Genomic DNA, 10,274 nt, shown 5'->3' on the forward strand with positions numbered 1-10,274 from the left:
TGTAAGTTGCTTTACTTCTCTGTCATTTGTACAGTGTGATTGAATCCTCCTCTCTCCAATTTAGACTGCAAATCCCAAGTGGGATAGAGATTATGACTGACCTGATTATCTTGTATCTATCCTAGTGCTTAGGACAATACCTAGCACATAGTAAATGTTTAACAAGAACCATTAAAACATACAAACAAAAAAAAAAGCAAGTGTTTGCTGGACATCAGAACAGTGCAAAGCTAAAAACTCCATAAAGTCATACACTTTTTCCTCATATTCACAGCACTAAAAATGCCTTTTAACTATTCAAAAAAAAAAAAAAAAAGAATAGAACTTAAGCTTTCCCAAACACCTGTTCCAGATGTGGTTTTCTGCACAAGCTTAGTATACAGAAGATGTTCAAAAAATACCAAAGATGACAATAATAATAGTATTTGTTAATGCTAACCTTTTCACTGTACCTCAATTTTGCCTGTCTCGCCGCTGGCCTTTTGCCCACTTCCTAACTCTGGCCTGGAACTCCCTCCCTCCTCAAATCCACCAAACAACACTCTGCCCCACTTCAATGCCCTACTGAAGGCTCACCTCCTCCAAGAGGCCTTCTAAGACTAAGCCCCTTTTTCCTCAGCTCCCTCTCCTTCCACGTCACCTCAACTCGGTCCATTTGCTCTTCCCCCATCTCCCCACCCCACAGAATTTATGTGTCTATGTATGTACATATTATATATATATACACATATACATATATGTACATATATACATAATATAATGTATATATATATACATATATATAATTCCAGTCATTTATATTAATGATAATAATAATAATAATGATGGTATTTGTTAAGTGCTTACTTATGTGGCAGGCACTCTACTAAGCATTGGGGTGGACACGGTCCCTGTCCCATGTGGGGCTCACAGTCTCCAGCCCCATCTTACAGATGAAGGAACTGAGTCCCAGAGAAGTGAAGTGACTTGCCCAAGGTCACATAGCAGTACAGTATATTTATGCCTGTTTGCTTGTTTTGATGTCTGTCTCCCCACCTCTAGACTGTAAGCCCATGATGGGCAGGGATTGTCTCTCTTAATTGCCGTATTGTACTTTCCAAGTGCTTAGTACAGTGCTCTGCACACAATAAGCTCTCAGTAAATAAGACTGAATGAAGGACTGAATTTATTAAGCTCATACTGTATGTGCCAGGCATTGTACTAAGTGCTGTGAGGGAATACAAGCAAATCAGGTGGGACAGAAGCTCTGTCCCACACTGGGCTCACAACCTTAATCCCCATTTTACAGATGAGGTAACTGAGGCACAGAGAAGTAGAGTGACTTGCCCAAGGTCACACAGCAGATGAGCGGCAGAGCCTGGATTAGAACCCATGACCTTCTGATTCCCAGCCCATGTTCCATCCACTAGGCCAGGCTGCTTTCTGATCATGATGGACACTAAGGAAAAGAAGAGAGTCCACTGTGGACAATGATAGAGCACCTGAGAGCCCAGAACCAAGCAAATTAAAAGGAATATGCTCCATGTTTTACCCTCTTCCCTTTCCAAAATCCAAAGATTAATTTAAATTTTGCAACGGCATACCTTTGTTGGGAATGAACAATGGCCTAGGTATTCAGGAACTCAGCTATATTGTCCTGTCCAATCTGAGCATTCTCTCACTGAAATTATTTCAGTACTGATTCATTCAATCATATTTACTGAATGCTTACTGTGTGCAGAGAACTGTACTAAATGCTTGGGAGAGTAAAATATAACAATAATCAGACACATTCCCTGCCCACAACAAGTTTACAGTCAAGAGGGCTAAAGAACCTGTCAATAGCAAACTTCGGGACTTGGACAGAAGAGTTTTGGCCTGATATTTTTTTCTTTATTTCATATCACAAAAATGAACCATTTCAAACTAGTTTGTAATACAATATTTAAGTGAGAAAACCTTTACTCTTACAATACTATTCTCTCTTTCCTTCCTCCCTTCCTCCAAAATATCGTTGCCTTTTCCTTGATCTCACATCCACTTTTGGGCTTCCTCTGAAAACCCCCTTGTTTTACTACCCCCCAAAACCAATACCATTTGCAATTCTCTGATGTACAGTCTAGACTTTCATTTTTGGTGTTACATAATAATAGTAATATTTGCTAAACACTTACTATGTGCTGAGCATTGTGCTACAAATTGGGATCGGTACAAGCCAATCGTATCATATACAGTCCCTGTCCCACATGGGACTCACAGTCTAAACTGGAGAGAGGAGGATTTAATCTCTATTTTACAGATGAGATAACTGAGGCACAGAGAAAGACACACAGCAGGCAAGTGTTGGAACCAGGATTAGAACCCATGTCCTCTGATAATACTAATGATGGCTTTTGTTGAGTGCTTACTATGTGCAAAACACTGTTCTAAGTGATTGGGGGGGGATACAAGGTAATCAGGTTGTCCCACGTGGGGCTCACAGTCTTAATCCTCATTTTACAGATGAGGGAACTGAGGCACAGAGAAGTTAAGTGACTTCCCCAAAGTCATCAAGCTGACAATTGGCAGAGCTGGGATTTGAACCCTTGACCTCTGACTCCCAAGCCTGTGCTCTTTCCACCGATCCACACCGCTTCTCTGATGCCCAGACCTGCACTTTTCTAAGAGGGCATGCTTATATTTCAGGCTTCTTGCCAGTAGTTCTTTTGCCACAGGAGAGACTAGGGAAGAAGTCTAATCAAATGTGAAGAAACTGATTTTTAAACTAAATCACTATCTTCAAAAAGATTGCAATTTATGATCTAGAAAATCCTTCGGATTATAAAGAAATATAAGCCAAGAATGCATCTTAAATACCTTAGGCTAGGTTAGTCACTGGTACATCATAGATAATCCTAGAGAACACATTGTACAAAGCAATGATACATTTATCTAGTAACTGTACTAGAGTTTAGACATTTCAAGTGCTTTGTAGTCTTTTCTAATCCTCCATCCTCTCCAAGTGAGTGATTCGTATTCCAAAAATAATGTAATAGGAACAAACATGAAATTTGAAATTAAGTCATACACCGGATTACAGCCCCTCCACAATACACATAACAATAATGGCATTTGTTAAGTGCTTACTATGTGCCAGTCACTGTACTAAGCGTTGGGGTAGATACAGGCAAATCAAGTTGTACAAAGTCCCGGTCTCACATGGGGCTCACAGTCTCAATTCCCATTTTCCAGATGAGGTAACTGAGGCACAGAGAAGTAAAGTGATTTGCCTAAAGCCACACAGCAGACAAGTGGCAGAGCTAGGACTAGAACTCATGACCTTCTGCTTCCCAGGTCTGTGCTCTGTTCATTCATTCATTCAGTCGTATTTATTGAGCGCTTGATCTGTGCAGAGCACTGTACTAAGTACTTGGGAAGTACAAGTTGGCAACATATAGAGACGGTCCCTACCCAACAACAGGCTCACAGTCTAGAAGGGGGAGACACAACACCATGCTGCTTCTCCTACACATGACCCGGAATGTATCCAGTAATGTTCATTGACAGTGCTCTGCACATAGTAAGCGCTCAATAAATACGATTGATGATGATGATGAAAGATTATTTAACTGAGGCACAGAGAAGGGAAGTGACTTCCCCAAGTCCACAGATGCAGCAGAGCAGGGATTAGAACCCAAGACCTTCTGACTCCCCCTGTGAGCCCACTGTTGGGTAGGGACCATCTCTTTATGTTGCCAACTTGTACTTCCCAAGTGCTTAGTACAGTGCTCTGCACACAGTAAGCGCTCAATAAATACGATTGAATGAATGAATGACTCCCAGGCCTGCTTCTGAGTACAGCACGCTGCTTCTCTTTCATCTACTGTGGCAGTCTCCTCGCTAACCTCCTTTTCTCTTTTTTTTTTCCTCGCTGCCACAAGGAAGGAGCCTTCCAGGTGCAAGGGGGTGAAAGTCAGCTGATCTGTTCTGGGGCTGGAGCTCAGCAACTGCATAGAAAAGTCAAGAGCAGAGTCAGCATGAACTTTTCCAAACCAAAGTTTTCCACAAATTCCAAACTGTACCAATCAATCAATGGTATTTATTGAGCTCCTACTCCGTGAAGAGTACTATACATTGACAAAGATCCTATCGATAGGATCTCAAAAGGAGTTTGATGATTAGTAGAGAATAAGGAGTGATAAAAACAAGGCCAGATTTAAAACTCTGAGCTCTACAGAAGTAGCGTGGCCTAATGGAAAGAGTCAGCGGACCTGGATTCTAATTCCAGCTCTATCACTTGGCTGCTCTGTGATCTAGGGAAAGTCTCTTAACTTTCTGTGCCTCGGTTTCAGTCATCTGTAAAATGGAGATTTAAAACCTGTACTTTGACTGTGTGCCTCATGTGGGAAAGGGGCTGTGTCTAATCAGTTTATCTTGAATCTACCGTAGTCTTTAGTACATTCCCTGGCCCATAGTTAAAGTCTTAACAAATACCACAACTCATATTTTTATCTCAGTAGTTGTCCTATTATGTGAAACCATCTCCTCTCCTGCTATTCAACGATAGCCTGCCTTTCCCCTAATTGATTGCACTGCAACTGCTTTAGGATAAGTGATTTGGATTTGCACACATTTAAAATGACTATTTTCATATTTGTCTTCATCCATTATGGGTTGGGAGCCTTCCAAAGACAGCCAAGGTCTCTATGATTAGATCCGCAGTTTAGTCGACAATTTAAAATAAAAAATGAGCTGTTCTTTTCAGCTGAGGACAATCAGTGAGCCCTTCCAACTCCTGGCCTGGGAATCTGAAGTAATAATACTAATGGTATTGGTTAAGTGCTTACAATGTGCCAAGCACTGGGGTAAACACAAGTTAATTAGATTAGGCACAGTCCCTCTCTCACCTGGGACTCACAGTCCAAGGGCAAAGGTGAACAGGTATACAGATGAAGAAATTGAGAAACAGTGCTGCCAAATGGACAGAGCTCAAGTCGCCTGGGGGTCCGAAGGACCAGGGTTCCAATCCTGGTTCTACCACTTGTCTGCTGTATGACCTTGGACAGGTCACTTAACTCCTCTGTTCCTCAGTTACCTCATCTGTAAAATGGGGATTATTAATAATAATAATAATAATAATAATAATAATAATGGCATTTGTTAAGCACTTACTATGTGTGAAGCACTGTTTAAGACTGTGACATGTGGTCCCTGGACTGGGTCCAACCTGATTACCTGGCATCTACCCCAGCTTTTAGAACAGTGCCTGGCACATAGTAAGAGCTTAATAAATACCATAAATAACACCAAAAACCCAAGGCAGAGGGCAGTTTGGTGATATTTTCTGAATCTTTGCTCACTTGACCATGCCCAGCAAAAAATTTTGGTGAGATAAACTTGAGCCTGACTATAAAAACTCATAAACCACTTTGGCAAGCACCTTTTCCCAATCATCCTGCCACTGGGTCACACAGCTGAGGATGCTGTCACTCACAAGGAAGAAAAAAATGCATGTTACTCTTATGCCAATGCAGGGATAGGTGGAACAGGAGCAAAAACAGTCAAGTGAGCCTTCCAAACAAGGAAGGGTAGGGACCGTCTCTATATGTTACCAACTTTTACTTCCCAAGCACTTAGTACAGTGCTCTGCACATAGTAAGTGCTCAACAAATATGATTAAATGAATGAAGCAAATCAAACAAAGAAGGTGATAACACAAAACAACAACAAAATCCGTTCAAAATATCCAAGGGACAGCCGCTGCTGCTGGAATTCATCCCATTATACAAACAATTATCTTGGATCTACCTCAGCATTTAGTACAGTATCTGGCACATAGTAAGCGCCTAACAAATACCAGAAAAAATGTGTCTTTTTCCTTCACCTCCTGGTTCACCTTTAAATTCCCAATGCACAGTTGCCGCTCAAGGCCTATATCTAGCTAAGTGTTTCTGTGAGGCGTACATCTGTTTGGATAAAGTAGGAACATTTATAGAATGAAAATGAAATGGAACCCCTGAACCCCAAGGCCCTGTGGTTCTTTGTCTTGCAGAGGACACCCACCTGTATTCGGACCATTCAGGGGATCTCCGGAGATTGTAGTACCCCAAGAAGCTCCCGTTGGCTGCTTGGATTTCTAAGGCGATAGTCTCCGGGTGTCATAAATCTTCACCAACTCCCTTTCACTTCTTTCAACCTTTCTCTTCGAATTACTCAAATAACTTCTGTGCTTACTTCCTGAAGAAAGCAGAAGTGGAGAGCACGGGTGTTTGGCTTGGGTTCGACGCACTGGGGCTAGAAGCCACTCTGTTCAACTGAGCGTTTCAGTCGGGGTCTTACATTACGCAGAGGAAACAGCGGGTCAGAAAATCAAGAATTTTGGGCCACCGTTTCCACCCTCGAGAACCCACCACTGCCCTAATTCACAGGGGGGAGGGGGCGTGGAAAGGAATCAGCCCTATGGTGATCACTGGACTCGAAATTTTAAAAGGCAGGGGGGGGAATCTGAAGTAAGGAAGACAGAATTTTGAGGCTGCTAATGGGATGGGGGAGGGGTCCTAAGAGAATGAGGAAGAGGGGGGTGAGAAAAGGAGCCATGAGGAAAGGAAAAAGCAGAAGGGGAACCTAGAAAGCAGGGGAGAGGGGAAAAGGGAAAAGGGAGACTGGAGAATATTAACGGGGATAGAATAGAAGGAGGTAGGGGAGGAGAGGAGAGACAGAGTGGAATAAGGGGGAACTGGAGCAGGAGAGCAAGAAGAGATTGGAGAAGAGGGAGAAAAGAGGACAGGAAGAGTGAGGAAAGAACAGACTTCTTCCTTCTACTCTGTCTCCCCTGCCTCATGTCCTTTATTATCCCTTAGACTGTAAGCTCACTGGGGGCAGAGCACATGTCTATCAACTCTGTTGTACTGTATTCGCCCAAGTTCTTAGCGTAGCAGTCGGCACATAGAAAGCCCTCAATAAATACAATTGATTAATCTATGGATTCCCCATGATAGACTCTGCTACTTGCCATCAACCACAAAGGGCAGTAGACAACCAGGAGCTTCGGACAACCCTGGGATGGGTTGCATCTGAGATGGGAAGTGAGCAACACATCAGCAGATTACAATCACAATAATTATAAAAATAATAATAATGGTCTTGGAGAAGCAGCACGGTGTAGTGGCTAGAACACGGGCCTGGGGGCAGAAGGTCATGGCTTCTAATCCTGGCTTCACCACTTGTCTGCAGTGTGACCTTGGGCAAGTCACTCAATTTCCCTGGGCCTCAGTTACCTCATCTTTAAAAATGGGGGTTAAGAGTTTTAGCCCAATTTGGAACAGGGACTGTTGCCAACCCGAATAATTTGTATCTGCCCCAGCACTCAGAATAGTGCTTGGCACATAATAAGTGCTTAATAAGTGCCACAATTATTATTATTACTATTACTATGTGCCAGGCACTGTGTTAAGCACTGGAGTGGATACTCATTCATTCATTCATCTAATCGTATTTATTGAGCACTTACTGTGTGCAGAGCACTGTACTAAGCGCTTGGGAAGTACAAGTTGGCAACATATAGAGACGGTCCCTACCCAACAGTGGGCTCACAGTCTAGAAGACCCCCTCCCCGTCCCCCCCGCCCTACTTCCTTCCCCTCCCCACAGCTCCTGTATATATGTTTGTACAGATTTATTACTCTATTTATTTGACTTGTGCATATTTACTATTCTATTTATTTTAATATGTGATGTTTTGTTGTCTGCCTCCCCCTTCTAGACTGTGAGCCTGCTATTAGGTAGGGACCATCTCTATATGTTACCAACTTTTACTTCCCAAGCACTTAGTACAGTGCTCTGCACATAGTAAGCGCTCAATAAATATGATTGAATGAATGAAGCAAATCAAGTTGGACCCAGTCCCTGTCTCTTGTGGGGCTCCCAGTCTCAATCCCCATTTTGCAAATGAGGGAACTCAGACCCGGAGAAATTAAGTGATTTGAGCAAGGTCACACAGCAGAGAAGTGGTGGAGCTGGAATCAGAACCCATGACCTTCTAAATCCTAAGCCCATGATCTATCCTCTGTACCTGCTTCTTCTAATAAGCCACAGTTGTCCACTTGCTCAGCCTTCCTCAAACTGTCCGGACAGAGGGTTGTTCAGCAGGTTCCCATTCCCAGCTCTGACAGACCCACTCAGCCCTGGAGCCGATGATCAGAACAGCGGCAGGCCTAGCTACAACTAAGAGGAGAAGAAAGAGTTCACTTCGGCAGCTTGAACCGCCGTCGGCTATCCTGACCCCCCGGCCCAAAGTGGGACCCTTAATAAATCCCCAGGCTTGTTGGAGGAATTGGGATAATCTCAGGAATCTTGACATCTTAGAAGTCAATCACTAGGCTGGAACCTAAGTATGATAATATGAATAATAATAATCGTAGTATTTGTTAAGCACCGGTGTAGGAACAATCAGATCAGAGATGTTTCCTGTCCCACATGGGGCTCATAGACTAAAGGGAAATGAGAGTGGACACTTGATCCTCATTTTACAGAGGGAGAAACTGAGGCATAGAATAGTTAAACAACTTGCTCAAGATCATTCATTCATTCAATTGTATCTCTAATTTTATTTACTTGTATTGATGTCTGTCTCCCCGCCCCCAACTCAGACTGTGAGCTCGTTATGGGCAGGGATTTTAACTGTTTATTGCTGTATTGTTCTTTCCCAAGAGCTTAGAACAGTGCTCTGCACACAGTAAGTGCTTAAAAAATATGATTGAATGACCAAATGAATTTATTGAGAGCATCCTGTGTGTAGAGCACTGTTAACAAGTGGTTGGGAGAGTACAGTACAATAATAAGCAGACACATTCCCTGTCCGCAATGAGCTTACAGTCTAGAGGTCGCACAGCTGCAGAGTGGCAGATGGATGATTCGAACCCAGATCTCCTGACCCTTGTATCCTGTGCTGTTTCTACTAGACTTTCTCCTCTCCCCCATTCCCCCTCTCCATCCCCCCTGCCTTACCTCCTTCCCTTCCCCACAGCACCTGTATATATGTATATATGTTTGTACGTATTTATTACTCTATTTATTTATTTTACTTGTACATATCTATTCTATTTATTTTATTTTGTTAATATGTTTTGTTTTGTTCTCTGTCTCCCCCTTCTAGACTGTGAGCCCATTGTAGGGTAGGGACCGTCTCTATGTGTTGCCAACTTGTGCTTCCCAAGCGCTTAGTACGGTGCTCTGCACACAGTAAGCACTGAATAAATTTGATTGATTGATTGATTGATAGACTTTGCTGCTTCTCTTATTTCCTGAACCCCTAATCAATCAATCATACTTATTCAATGCTTACTGCATGCAGAACACTGTACTAAGTGCTTGGAAGAGCATATAACAGCATAATAGAGTTGGTGATTAATTTCTCTATCCATAGTGAGTTTACAGTCTAGAGGGGGAAACAGACTTCAATATAAATAAATAAATTCTGGATATGTGCATAAGTGTTCTGGAGCTGAGTAAAGGGAACAAATCAGGGTGATGCAGAAGGGAGTGGAGAAGAGGAATTGAGGATTTAATCAAGGAAGTCTTCTTGGAGAAGATGTGCCTTCAATAAAGCTTTGAAGGTCGAGAGAGTGATTGTCTGTAGGATATGAAGAGGGAGGGCATTCCAGACCAGCGGCAAGATGAGGGCAAAATGTCAGTGACAAGATAGATGAGATCAAAGTACAGTGAGTAGGAGGAGGAGAATTGAAGTGTGAGATTTGGGTGGTAATAATAATAATAACAATAATAATAATAATAATAATGGTATTTGTTAAGCATTTACTATGTGCAAAACACTGTTCTAAGCACTGTGGTTACAAGGTGATCACCTTGTCCCACGGGGGGCTGTGAGGTGAGGTAGCTCTCTTGACTGTAAGCAAATGTTAACTCTCTTTGTGCCTCAATGGGCACAGGTGGAAATGGGAAAAATTAGATTCCATAAGTGGAAAGTTCAGTAGACCCTTTGCCGATGTGAACTGCAGTCCTTGCAGTGGAGCAACAAATTCTCAGTCAGAAATTATAAAGTTGAAATAAATGGCCCCACATCTCTGAGAAAAGAGCCACACTAACACAGCTTCTTGAAATCAGCAACAGGGATATCCTCTCCACCCCTGACACTTATTCAGTTTTCCTTCTGCTTCCCTTCTGTACATTACTATCATTCATCCCAACCTCAGCCCCTCAGAATTTATGTAAATATCCTTATAGTCTCACATTTCTCCATCAGTAATGTATTTGAATACCTGCATCCCCTTCCAGAAGACAAACTCCTTATGGGCAGGG

The sequence above is a fragment of the Tachyglossus aculeatus genome, chromosome 3 (assembly GCF_015852505.1).
Source record: "Tachyglossus aculeatus isolate mTacAcu1 chromosome 3, mTacAcu1.pri, whole genome shotgun sequence".
NCBI lineage: Eukaryota > Metazoa > Chordata > Mammalia > Monotremata > Tachyglossidae > Tachyglossus > Tachyglossus aculeatus.